Here is a 14,504-nt window from a genome sequence, read left to right as displayed (position 1 = left end):
AATCCTAGAATAGCTCTTTTTCCTCCAAAGTCCAGAAGTGAGATACTTTACAAAATCACCTGCTGATATAATGAGTATTTTTCATACTGTGTTGTCCAGTGCGTTATTATTCTTTTATAAAATCCATTTTCTATACAAATGAGCTGAAGACAGTAGTGCTGCCATTTAAGTATTACTCTGTTACTCGGTAGAGTGCCTCTCAGAACCTCACTACTGTCGCCAATTCTTTTTTGTGTTTAATTTTACCAAGTGTTTATTGATAACACTGATGAAACTTCACTAGATCCAGATAAAACATCTCCGACATCCTAAATAGTCTAAAAGAGTAGATGTTATTTTCATGTTGTTGCCAAATGAATAGTAGTCAAGTAAGGGAGAATAGAGATTTTATAGATACAGGCAATAGTTCAAAATAGCCAAGATTGTAGGAAAAAGTTACACATATGTGAGGGAATGTAAGTGTCCTAGTTGATACAATACCGAGAGTGAGATGCATGTACTGAGAGAGAAAGATTTCTCATTTAACTTTGGTTAAGGAAAAGAAATTGACTAGGAGATATTAATAAAGGATTTTAGCCTTTTGCAACCTCTTAAAAATTGTCAAGAAACATTTAAAATATTGAAGTGTGGAAAAAGTAAGCAAAACTAACCAGTAGATAAGAATACTCACTGGAAAGGTATTGCTATGGAGTACATAATTGTGTTTAAAAATTTTACCATAAGTTAAAATGATAAGAAATAAACGAATTGCTGCTGAGGAAGGACAACTACTAAACAGAATTTCAAGAAGCTGGAAGAAATGGTAGCGTAACATGGAAATGAAGAACCATGAGCTAATGAAACTGGGGAAAAAAGTTGAAGGAAAAATCTTTCACATAACTGAAGATGAAATCGGTAGAACCTCAAAGGAAGATTAATGTGTGGATTGCATAGTAAGATACATAGATGATAAAAATGGAAACAAAGCAAATACAGGATTACAGAGAAAACGACTGGTGTAGAAAGCACAAAAGTTTCAGTAGTGACTTAAATAGAGTTTTCAGATAAGAAAACTGGAACACTGGACTAAACAAATATTTATAGCAGTAGTTCAGTGAAATCCTAATATAAGATTTTTGTCGTTCCTATTAAAAGGTAATACTGTTTATCAGGGAAATTTTTCTTGGAATGATCAGCACAAAAGTATATTATTCGATTTAAGTTTGAGTAAATGATCTTCAGTTCAGCAGAAGATGAGGAGAAAAATATTGAGTCTGGCCATAGACTTCTCTGCAACAGCCTTCAATATGGAAAATGTAGAGCACCAACTCTAAGATATTGAAACAGAGAAAATCAGAGACAGAGTATCCTTTAAGTAAAAAAGGTGCTGCCAAACAATTTTTAACCATGCAAAGAATTGTTTTTCTGAATAATTCTTGAGAAACTTGGTGGCGGTCAAAGTTCAGCTGCTTAGGACAACTGGGCAGACTACAGCTAAGGACTACTGGGGAACATGGAATTAATTTAACAGTTAATACTAAAACAAATGCTTGAATTGGAGTGCCAGGCCAGAATTTACTTTTCATTTGTTTTTTATGTAGAAATGCTACAATTATAATGAATTGGTAAAGGACTGAAGAAAGAAGGAAAGTGGAGTGTAAGTTCAAACAGTCAGATGATAGCCGTTGAAGCTGACAAATGCAGTATTAGAAATATAAGCCTATTGACTAAAATTCGATGTTAGGAGAGAGGAAAAATTAAGAGTAAATATGCTTATGTTAGCAAAATACACTTTATTATTGCTTATATTAGGGAAATACAGCCTCTAAATATATAGAAATATATGGAAATATATAGAAATATATAGAAAACCTCTTATTCCTATATAGTTGCAAAGATAAGCAATTCAACAAAATTATGCTTTCAAAATATTAAAGAATGTACAAATAAAACTAAAAACTATACACGTAATGGAAGTCTTTAATCTATAAAAGTCAGGAAGAATAACAGAATATGACATATCTAACACTTATCTGCTATCTTAATAAATGTAAAAGTTTTTGTAAATCTATTGTAAAAAAATCACAGTTCTATATTCAAGAAACATACTGAAAACAAAGTGAATTAGAAAGGCTGAAAATAAAAGGATGAGTAAACGTATACCATATAAATACAAATGAAAAAAAGTGGGAACCAGGACTTGATATTGGACAAATTAGAATTCAAGACAAAAACCAATCAATATCATGAAGAAGAGTACTTGATAGTATCAAAGGATGAAACCTTCATGATAAAGAAATTACGGGAAAATAGACAGTCTTTCGTAGTTTAAAAGAAACTTTTATTCACCAATCTCAGTTCATAAAAAGTCAAGGGAGAGAGTAATCTAAATACTATGGTAAATCTTATTAGTATAGTTTGAACTCTGTACCATGTTAATAAAGAATATAATTTCAAATGTACAAGGAACATTTATGAAAATTTGACATGGTATAGTAGACATCAAAGAAGAATTCTAAAATGTAGAAACTAAACAGAAGATTTATTAACAGGCAATAAAATTAGAAAATAGGAACAAAGTCAGAACCCAAAGATTCTTCTACTTAGAAATTTAAAATTTATTAAACCATTTTTGTGTCAAAGAGAAAATGCACACTGAAATTGTAAAATTTTTAGGAAACAAGTTCAAAAAACTTAATGTATATAGCAAAAATGTGCTTGGCGAAATATCCATAGCCATAGAACAATAGAATGGAAATATAGAAAAAAATGTAATTAAAACGTAAAAGTTATAAAAAGCATAACAAGATAAATAGAAGTAATAAATTGAAAAGTAGAAATTAATGGTTCAGAAGACAGAAAATCATTTAAAAAGTTGATTTTTAAAACTCATGATAAAAATATATGAATCATCATTGAACAGCTCAAGGAAGGGCAAAAATATGAATGTACAAAACAAATGACAATTTCTGTAATATAGAAACTGAGGGAATTAAAGATATCTTACATGATAACTTCGCACAGCTTTCCTTAGACATCAATAAGACAACCCCAACCAGTAAGAAATCAATAAGAAAAATAGGCAAAGGATGTGAATGGTCAGCATATAGGAGAAAATACATATGACACACACATTTGAAAAGAGCTGAATTTGAAAAGAGCTGAATTCTGCTTGCTATAAGGGAAATATAATCTCAAACTAAAGTAAGTACCATTTTTCACATATCAGATTGACAGATTCTCAAAATTCAGCATCCATCTTTGTTAGCAAGGTTGTGGCGAGAGCACGTACTCACACATTTTTAACTGGAGCATAAATTAATATAATGCATAGTTTGTTAATTTTTATCAATGCCTATGGAAAGTACAAATACATACACTTTTTAACCTGGCAATTCATCACTTGTAAAATGATGGCTGTTCAGAGTTGTTCATTGTTATGTTGTTTATAATTGTAAAGGTTGGGAGAAATCTTAAATTCCTGTAATAGGAGATTTGTTAAATAAATTATGATTCATTCATTAAATAGAATACTACGCAGTTGTAAAACAAAGCCAATGTGATAATTCTCTCTATACTAATATCACAACTATATTGTGAAAGGATTAAAAACAAATAGTGTAGATGGGTACATATTGGGTGCTAGTTTTGTACAAAATGGAGAATATAAGAATATACTACTTCTTATACGTTACAGTAAGAAAATCTGGTAGGATATGCAAAAAATAACAAATTAAGAACAGTGGCTCTTAATGAGGAGTTGGTGGAAACAAAAGTGGAATTGGATCATTTTAATTTTTTAACCATGTGAATGTTACCCGTTGAAGCAATTTTTCAATAATAACATTGCGTTAAAAAAACTACGAATACCAAAAACAATAAGAAACTTAAATCTTGGAAGAATTTTCACTAATTATATTATTAATGGAGTTGGATTGAATAAAATCAATGACCTAGGTAACACTGAAATTAAGTGTTTTCTTGAATACTTAGCTACACAGATAATTAAGTCTAAATGATTCTTATCAGTATAATTCTAAAATTTAATCTAATAGGAAAAATAACACTTAAAACAACTTGATAGTTAATAGAGATAATGGTTAATAAAATACATGTAATTCATTGGCTCTCCAGTTAGGCTTTATAGGTTTAGATCCTGGTTTAGCTGCATATTTTCTCAGTGGCCTTAGAAAAATTTTTGAGCCTCAGTTTTTACCATGTGAATGAATAAACCCATACTGCTTCCCTCATTGAGTTTTTAGGGTAAGCGATAAAGTAAATGTAAAGTGGTTAATCACAATATATTGCCATATGATAATTTGAATAGTTAGCAAAAAGATAATGGGCATAATTTAACATATAGTTCTGATGAAATCAGAACATTTCTTAAGTATAGTAAGACATTTGTCTTAAATAGCTGCATTCATATCAGCAGTGGGATAAGTATTTCTATGATAATCTAATCATTGCTTAGGAGAGGCAGTAGATATCCTTATTTATAGATGGTTTCATTACTAAAAACCTAAGAGAGTCATGTTTAAAACTATTACAAAAAGAGATATCACCATTTCATCTGTATATGGAGGAATTGTTTGGCAGTGAATCTGACTGGGATTCAGTGGTGAAACTAAACTAAAGTCTGAGTGGGTTGGTCCTTTGTTTATATAAACACCTAGTTTATATTTTCTGTCCAGTACCTGGAACACAAGTTATGAGATAATCCATAAACTCGAATTGTTAGCCGAACTAGAGATAGGTTTGATGTGTAGCATTAAAACTGAGAAGTTTGTTCAAAATAATATATGTCGCTGCTCCTTTCTCCTGAAGGTGGAACTAAAATCTCCTCTCCCTAAGTGTGGGATGGACTTACTGGCTCCCTTCCAAAGAATAATGAAACATGGCAGTGATTTCCATTAATGAGTAAGGCTAAAATCAACAGTCATGTCATGCTTATACCATGTACTTCCTGATATGATGTGATGAGAAGGGCACTTCACCTCTGTGCCCTTCTAAAAATAGTCTTCTGTATTCTGTATTCTTCTAAAAATAAAAACCCCAATCTAATCCAGAGAAAGCTTAATAGAACCTCCAGTTGAGGAACATTCTATAAAATATTTGATGAGTACTTCTCAGAACTGTCAAAGGCCACAGAAAACAAAGAACGAGAATCTACCATAGATCAAAGAAGTCTAAGGAGACTTTATGATTAAATGAAAGATGATATCGTGGATTGGATCCTAAACATTAAAAGTACATGAGGGAAAACTGGTGAAATATGAGTAAAGTTTGTAGTTCAGTTAATAATATTGTGCTTATGTTAGTTTCTTAGTTTTGACTTATGCACCATGATTAGATAAGATATGAACACAATGGGGAAGCTGGGTGAATATTATCTAGGCACTTTATGAAACTAATTTTTCATCTTTTCTATAAATCTTAAAAAATTCCAAAGTAAAAAGTTGTATAAAATTTAGAAATTTAACATGGATATATGCTTGAATTGAAAACCAAACTGTTGTTTCAGGGAGATGTCCTGGTTACCGTTACCTAAAAAGAGAATTCTAACAAAGGGTTGAAATTGATGATCAAAATACCCAACTGCAAAAGCTAAAGAGGACTTCTGATCAAAATGTTGCAGTCGGTTAACTCTATGTTTGCCTCCTCCTACAACCACATCAAAATTACAACTGAATTATAGAATGACAGTCACCTAGGACCACCTGAGACTAGCTAAACAGAAGTCCTATAACTAAGGACGTACAGAGGAAGCCACTTAAGACTGATAGAAGGGGTGGAGACATGGAATGGGCTGGTCCCTGTACACACATGTGGGGGTTAAAAATTGAGAGGGATATCTGAATGCAAAGATTCCCCCTGAGGAGCAGTGGGTCCCAGTCCCACAAAGGGCTCTCCAGCTCAGGACACCAAGGCTGGGAAGAGGTGTCCTTGGAATAACTGGCTGTGAAAACCAGCAGGGATTACATTTACGTGAGATGGAGAGATGCTGGAGACCGAGACGAGGGCGCTCCTGTTGCGAGGCCTGCATATGGACTTTCTCACTTTCTCACTCACAAATTCACTTGCCCTAAGCTCCAGCACAGGGGCAGCAGTTTGAAAAGCACTGGAGACACATAGGGCAGAACTAAATTGACTAACTTCAGGGAAAAGGCCAGAGGGGCAGGGTTTGGGGCAGCTCTCTCTGGGGGTGGAAGTGCCAGCAGGTACCAATATTACTTTGTTGAACTCTTCTCTACCCAAGTGGCAAGCACAGGCAGGCACCCAATCTGAGTCTCCATTAACCTGGCTAACACTGTTCGCCTTGCCCTGATGATTCTGAGACCGCACCCCACCCAACTTGTGGGCCCTGCCTAAACCTTTTCCAGCAGCTTTTCTACACAAGCAGCCTCCTTCAACTCACACTGCAGAATTTGCCAAAATCTCTCAAAGATTCACAAACCAGAAGCAGCAGCAGCTGGCCTCCATGTGCCCTGTACTTCTTGTTAAGTGGCTTCAGGCTTGGCACAAGCAGAAACTATCTTGCATGTAACTCCCAACAGGTGGCCCCAAGCCTGGCATAAGTGTCAGCCAGCCTTGGCTGGAATGTAGCTTCAACTAAGCTACAACAAGCTTGGCACAAATGGCAGCTGGCCTCAGCTCACATGGTGCCTGCCACAGGGCTCTAAGTTTTGGCTAGTGGCAGCCAGCCTCAATTCACACCACAGCCTTTCATAAGCACCTCCAAGCCCCGCACAAGGCAGCCATTCACAAATCACTTTTTATCTCCTATCGAGTGGTGACAATCTGTCCACAAGAGATGTCTGATCTTGGCCTGTACTGGAGCCCCTATCAAAGGTGTCACAACCATCACACCTGGTATCTGGCTTCAGACCACACCAGAGCACCACTCGACCTGCTCCACAAGTGACACATTTGTAGAGCAGACTTGGCTGGCACATGAACATCGCAAAACTGACTCTCACACATTGGGGTCAGCCCCCGCACAACAGTTTGTCTGCTGTTGTCATGGCCAGCTCCTACAGCCAGCCTGAAGGTCAGTCCCACTCACTAACATGCAAACAGCAATCTAGGCTCAACTACAACAGGAAGGCACACAGGACACACCAAAGGGACACCTGTCTCAGGTGACTGAGGAGACTGTGCCATTGGGCCCTACATGATATCTACTACATAAGGTCACCCTGCCAAGACTGGGAGATGTAGGAGGTCTACCTAATACACAGAAACAAACACAGAGAGGCAGCCAAAATGAGGAGCCAAACATATCCCAAATGTAAGAATAGGACAAAACTCTAGAAAAATAACTAAACAAAATGAAGGCAAGCAATCTACCAGGTACAGTTCAAAACACGGATTGTAAGGATGTTCAGTGGCCTTAGGGGAGGATAGATGAAATCAGTGAGAACATATACAAAGAGCTAAAAACCATAAAAAAGAACCAGTCAGAAATGAAGAATATAATAACTGCAATAAAGAATACATTGGAGGGAATCAATAGCACATTAAATGAAGCAGAGGATCAAATCTATGATCTGGTAAACAGGTTAGTGGAAAACATTTGGTTGGAACAACAAAAAGAAAAAGATAAAAAAAAAATAAAGATAATTTAAGGAAACTCTGGGACAACATCAAGCATATCAGCATTTGCATCATAAGGGCACCAGAAGGAAAAGAAAAAGCAACGGATTGAAAACCTATTTGAAGAAACAATGACTGAAAACTTATCTAACCTAGCAAAGGAAATGGACATACAGGTCCAGGAAGTGCAGAGAGTAACAAACAAGATGAACCCAGAAGAAGCTCACACCAAGACACATCATAGTTAAAATGCAAAAGGTTAAAGACAAGGAGAGAACCTCAAAATTAGCAAGAGAAAAGCAGTTACCTGCAACGGAGCTCTCATAAGAGTATCAGCCATTTTCACAACAGAAACTGCAGGCCAAAAGGGATTGGCACAAAATATTCAAAGTGATGAAAAGCAAAGGTCTACAACCTAGATGATTCTACTGAGTAAGTCTGTCATTTAGAATTAAAGGAGAGAGAGTTTCCCAGACAAGAAAAAGCTAAAGGAGTTTGTTCCCACTAAACCAGTATTACATCAGATGTTATAGCTACTTCTTTAAGTAGGAAAATATGAAAAGGAATATATAGGAAAGAAAAAGGTTTTTACTGACAAAGGGAAAACAAAATAAAAGCAGTGGATTAATCAACTATAAAGCTAGAACATAGGTTAAAAGACAAAAGTAGTAAGATTATGTGTAATTCCAAAACCTAAGGGATACATACAAACACACAGAAAAGATGAAAATAAATGTGGGGTAGCAATACTTATATCAGACAAAGTAGACTTAAAGGCTGTATGTAACAAGAGACACAGAAGGTCATTTTATAATGATAAAGGGATAAATCCAACAAGAGCATGTAACTCTTGTAAACATCTATACACACCCTATGTAGGAGCTCCTAAATATATAAAGCAAATATTGACTGATATACATATATAGAGAGAGCGACAGTAATGCAGTCATGGTAGGGAACTTGAACATCAATGGGTAGGTCATCCAGAAGAAAATCAAGGAAACAGTGATCTTTAAAGACACATTAGAGCAATTAGATTTAATTGACATTTTTAAGATATTTAACTCAAAAGCAGCAGAATCAACTTTTTTGTTCAAGGAATCGTGGAACATTTTCCAGGAGCGACCACATGTTAGGCAACAAAACTAGTCTCGGTAAAATTTAAAAGATTGAAATCATGTCAAGGATTTTCTCTGATTACAATGGTGTGCAACTAGAATCAATACAAGAAGAAAACTGAAAATCATAAAAATACATGGAGGTTAATTAACATGCTACTAAACAATGAATGGGGTTGAAAATGTGATCAAGGAAGAAATCAAAATATACCTCAAAAAAATGCAAGCACAAGGACCCAAAATTTATAACACAAAAAGCAATTCTAAAAGGGAAATTCGTAGCAGTACAGGTCTACCTCAAGAAACAAGAGAAATCTCAAACAAATAATCTAACCTTACAGTTAATAGAACTAGAAAACTAAAAGCCCAAAATGAGTAGAAAGTTGGAAATAATCATGGTCAGAGCTGAAATAAACATAATAGAGTCTAAAAAAATTAATAATAACAAGGTCAGTGAAACCAAGACCTGGTTTTCTGAAAAGATAAACAAAACTGATAAACCTTTAACCAAACTCATTAAAAAGTAAAGAGAGAGAGCCAAATAAATAAGAAGTGAAAGAGGAGAAGTGACAATCGATGCCACAGATGTACAAAGGATTATTGGAGAAATACTAAGAACAAATATAAGCCAACAAATTGTACAATCTGGAAAAAATGGATATATTCCTAGAAACATATAATCTACCAATCCTGAATCAGGAAGAAATAGAAAATCTGAGCAGATCGATAAGTACTAAAAAAAGCGAATCAGTAATCAAAAGATTCCCAACATACAAAAGTGAATTTTACCAAACTTTCAAAGAGTTAATACCTATCCTTGTAAAACTATTCAAAAAATTGAAGGAGAGGAAAGGCTCCTAACCTTATTTCACAAGGCCAGTGTTACGATGTACCAAAACCAGAAAAAGTACCCAAAAAATTATAGGCTAGTATCCCCAATGAACACAGATGTAAAAATCCTCAACAAAATATTAGTAATCCAAATTCGACAATATCTTAAAGAGGTCATACACCACGATCAAGTGGGATTAATTCTTGGTACGCAAGGTGGTTCAATATTTGGAAATATTTGCAAATCATTATTAATGTGACACACCATATAAACTAAATGAAAGTTAAAAATCATTTGATCAGGCAATAGATGCAGAAGCATTTTACAAAATCCAACAACCATTTATGATAAAAATTCTCAGAAAAGTGAAGATGGCAGAACATACCTCAATATAATCGAGGTCATATATGAAACCCACAGCTGAAATCATAATAGTGAAAATCTGAAAATGTTTTCTTTAATATGAGAAACAAGATAAGGATGTCCACTTTCATTATTTTTTTTCAACATAGTATTGTAAGGCCTACCCACAGCAATCAGAGAAGAAAAAGAAATAAAAGTCATCAAATGGGAAAAGATTAAGTTAAAAGCCATCATTTGTAGATGGCATAATACTATATGTAGAGCCTTCTAAAGGTTCACCAAAAAACTGTTAGAACTAATAAAATAATTCAGTTAAGTAGCAGGATACAATATTAATATTTAGAAATTGTTTGTATTTTTATACACTGATAAACTATTAAAAAGCGATATTAAGATAATTCCATTTACAGTCACATCAAAAAGATAATATGCCTAGGAATAAATTTAACCAAGGCGGTAAATGATTGGTACTTGGAAAATTATAAGCCAGTGAAAGAAAGAAATTGAAGATACAAATAAATGGAAGCATATACCATGCTCATGGATAGGAAGAATTAACACTATGCAAATTTCCATACTACCTAAAGCAGTCTACAGATTCAGTGTAATCCCTATTGAAATACCAATGACATTTTTCATAGAACTAGAACAAATAATTCTAAAATTTGTATGGATCCACAAAAGACCATGAATAGCTAAAGCAATTTGAGAAAGAAGAATAAAGTTGGAAGTATCATGCTACCTGATATTAAACTATACTATAAGGGTATAGTAATCAAAACAGCATGGTGCTGGCCTAAAAAAAGGCACTTGGTTCAATGGAACAAAATAGCGAACCAGGAAGTAAACCACATCTTTATAGTTAATTAATGTATGACAAAGGAGGCAAGAATATACAATGGGGTAAAAACGGCCTCTTAAGAAAAGGGGGAGGAGGGAGGTGCAAAAATAAAAAAATAAAATGTTAAAAAATAATAAAAAGTAAAATGTTAAAAAAAAGAATTGAAACAAAAAAAATGGTGTTGGGGAAACTGGACAAATACATGCAAAAAAATGGAAACTGGACCACTTTTTTATACCATATGAGAGAATGAACTTAAAATGGATTAAAGACTTAAATATAAGACCTGAAACCAGAAAACTCCTAGAAGAAATATAGGCAGTAAACACTTTGACATCGCTGTTAGTAATATAGTTTTGGATGTGTCTCTTCTGTCAAGGGAAACAAAAGAGTGAAAGAAACCATCAATAAAACAAAAAGGCAACCTACTGAATGGGAGAAGATACTCACCAACAATATATCCAATAAGGGATTAATATCCAAATATATAAGAACACATACAACTTAACACACAAACACAAAAATGCAATTACAAAATGGGCAGAGGACCTGAATAGACATTTCTTCAAAGAAGACATACAGATGGCCGATACACATAGGAAGGGATGTTCAAAATCATTAATTGTCAGGGGAATGCAAATTAAAACCACAATGAGATATTACCTCACAACTGTCATCGTGGCTGTCATCAGTAAATCGAGGAACAAGTATTGGCTAGGATGTGGAGAAAAGGGAACTCTCTTGCACTGTTGGTGGGATTGTAAATTGGTGCAGCCACTATGGAAAACAGTACGGAGGTTCTTCAAAAAATTAAGACTCAACAATCCTACTTCTGGGTATTTATCTGAAGAAATCTAAAACACTAATTCAAAAAGACCTGTGCACCCTTGTATTCACTGCAGCATTATTTATAGTAGCCAAGATACAGAAGCAAGCTAGGTGTCCATCAATGGATGAGTGGATAAAGAAGCAGTACGTATATACAATGGCATATTACTCGGCCATAAAAAGAATGAAATCTTGCCATTTGTAACAGCATGGATGGATCTAGAGGGTATCATGCCACGTGAAATAAGTCAGACATAGACAAATACTGTGTGATTTCATTATATGTAGAATCTAATAAAACAAAGTAAATGAAGGAACAAAACACAGAGAAAAACTCATAGATACAGAGAACAAATGGATGGTTACCAGATGGGAGAGAGGTGACGGGGTTGGAGTGAAAATGTGAAGGGATTAAGAAGTATAGATTGGCAGTTGCAGAATAATTACAGGAATTATTAAAATATTGCATAGAGAATATAGTCATTAATATTGTAATAACTATATATGGTGTCAAATGGGTACTAGACATAAATATATAATTACTATGTTGTACTTCTGAAATTAAGATAATATTGTATGTCATCTGTAATTAAAAAAATAAAAACGTTTTAAATATCCAGATGCTCTTTTGTAATACAACTATGATAATTTTAGCACATAAAAATTTAAAGCACATATTAATGAATGTTCACTGTACATATGAAAATTCTCAACTAAATATATTTGTCTGTAGTCTTAACTTCAAACACTGTAATTTCTGAGTAAATTCTCCAAGATAACCATACTATATGACGTACTGTAGTTAAATGAATCAGCTTGTTGTCTACAGTTGTTAGTCACAGGCCTGTTATATGTTGACAGTTATTTAACCTTTCACACTGGTTGAGATTCGTCCAGTTTTTTTTTTTTTGGCAGAGCCAGTTGTGTAAGTGTGAGCAGTGATGTAGATTCTGGGAATGTGACAGTTGGGAAGACACTTCCTTCCCATCTACTTTCAACTCACAGCAGGTTGCCTGTCTCTCTTTAGGCAAATGTTGGTTTCCACATGTATCTGAATAAAAATGTGTCTTGGTATTCAGTTAGGGTACCAGCAGAGAAAACAAGACAACTGCTGAGGGATTTTCTCTCCCATGGCAATCACAGTCAGCTGAAGAATTATCTTAGAGGCCTAAGGCAAAGACTGAAAAGCAGCAAATCTTGAGAGGTGTTTTGTTCTCAGATATTTCTGCCTCCGATGCTGTCTCTTCTTTGTATCACTCCCTCTTCCCTGCCCCAAGAATGTTAACTTTGGTTTCTGTGTAAGTGACCACCAGAAGGCTGAGAGGTGCCTGAAATGATGGGATGAATCTTACCTGTCCTTGAACTTGTGGGAGTATAGAGATATTAGAGTGCTAGGATGCTGGCTCCGGGACTTAGAGCATGCTTGCTAAGTTTTATACTATAGATAGATCAGTGAGCTTAGAGGATCCTTTGCCTTAGGACACCTGCGGGGATCCCATTATGTAAAATTCACAGTATTTAGAGGGACCTCAACTGTGTGAAAATGAAATAATACATTAAAGGGACCTAACAGCCACAAGGCAGGAGATAAGCTGGAATCATAAAACTGTACTCAGTGAAATAGATTGAGTGGTGGGGGCTGTGGTCGAACCTTTGAATTTTGTTTTTAAAATAGCATTCGAGAGTCAAGTAGTGTACCACAGTGATATTCTGCCCCTTTCGCTCAATTGCAATTTACTCGGAATTGGAAAGGAAGATCTGAAATCATGGACCAAAAATATAAAGTGAAAGAAAACATAAAGTTGTAGAAAACAGGAGACTGAATGTGTGACTAGTAAAATTCTCGGAGAAAAATGGTAGGTAAAATAAGATAACCTGAAGCACTTTGTACTATTAAAAACTTAGAAATGTTGAATGAAATACACCAAAAATCCTTTTAGAAGTATCGCTGAGCACACAAAAGTAAGAGAAATTCTCATATGCCAAAAAATGAAAATCAAGCTTAATAGAAGAAATAATTCTCAAGAAACAAGATAATATTAAAACAAATCTTGGAGCTAAAAATAATCAAAAGTAACTTCTAGAAATGAAAAGCTAATAATTAAAATTAACAACTCCATGGACATGTTAAACAGCTTATTAAAACTTAAGTAAGAATTGATTAACTGGTTGATAGAAATGATGAAATTACCTGGAATACAGCAGCAAGAGAAAGATGACAAATAGGAAAGAAAGTTGAGAGAGAGTGGAGAAAGAATGAAAGGTTTCATTGAATAAATTATCTAGGAATAAATTGAACCAAGGCGAATGGTGTGTACACTGAAAACATTGATGAAAAAATTTGAGGACACAAATGAAAAGATGTTCTAGTCTCATAGATAGAGGCACTGATATTGTCAAAATGTCTGTACAACCTAAAGAGATCTGCAGATTTAATATAATCCCTATCAAAATTGCAATGACATATTTCGAAGAAATAGAACAAATAATCCTAACATTTATATGCAATTACAAAAGACCCTGAATAGCCAAAAAAATCTAAGAGAGAACAAAGCTGAAGCTTTCATGCTTCCTGATTTCAAACTATATTACAAAACTGTAGTAACCAAACAGTGTGGTATTGGCATAAAAACAGACAGACATAGATAAATGGGACTGAACAGAGAGTCCAGAAATAACCCATGAATATATGGTCAATTATTTTATGACACATGAGCCAAGAATATACAATGGGGAAAGGACAGTCTCTTCAATAAGTGGTGTTGGGAAAACTGGACAGCCACATGCAAAGTTAAATCTGGACTTCTATCTTGCACCATACACAAAAATTAGTTTTAAATGGATTAGGGACTTGAATGAACATAACACTGAAGCTATAACATTCCTAGGGGAAAATATAGTGGGTAAGCGCCTAGACCTTGGTCTTGGCAATGATTTTTTTTTGAAT

General features: G+C 34.5%; 1 protein-coding gene across 13 annotated transcripts in view; it reads left to right on the top strand.

Moving 5' to 3' along the window:
- The window catches only part of NBEA (neurobeachin), a 629,692-nt gene that overhangs the window by 148,454 nt on the left and 466,734 nt on the right, over positions 1–14,504 (top strand). The window lies entirely within an intron of this gene.

Source organism: Pteropus medius, unplaced genomic scaffold (genome assembly GCF_902729225.1).
Source record: "Pteropus medius unplaced genomic scaffold, Ma_sr-lr_union100, whole genome shotgun sequence".
Taxonomy (NCBI): domain Eukaryota; kingdom Metazoa; phylum Chordata; class Mammalia; order Chiroptera; family Pteropodidae; genus Pteropus; species Pteropus medius.
This window is presented reverse-complemented; position numbering and strand designations above follow the sequence as displayed.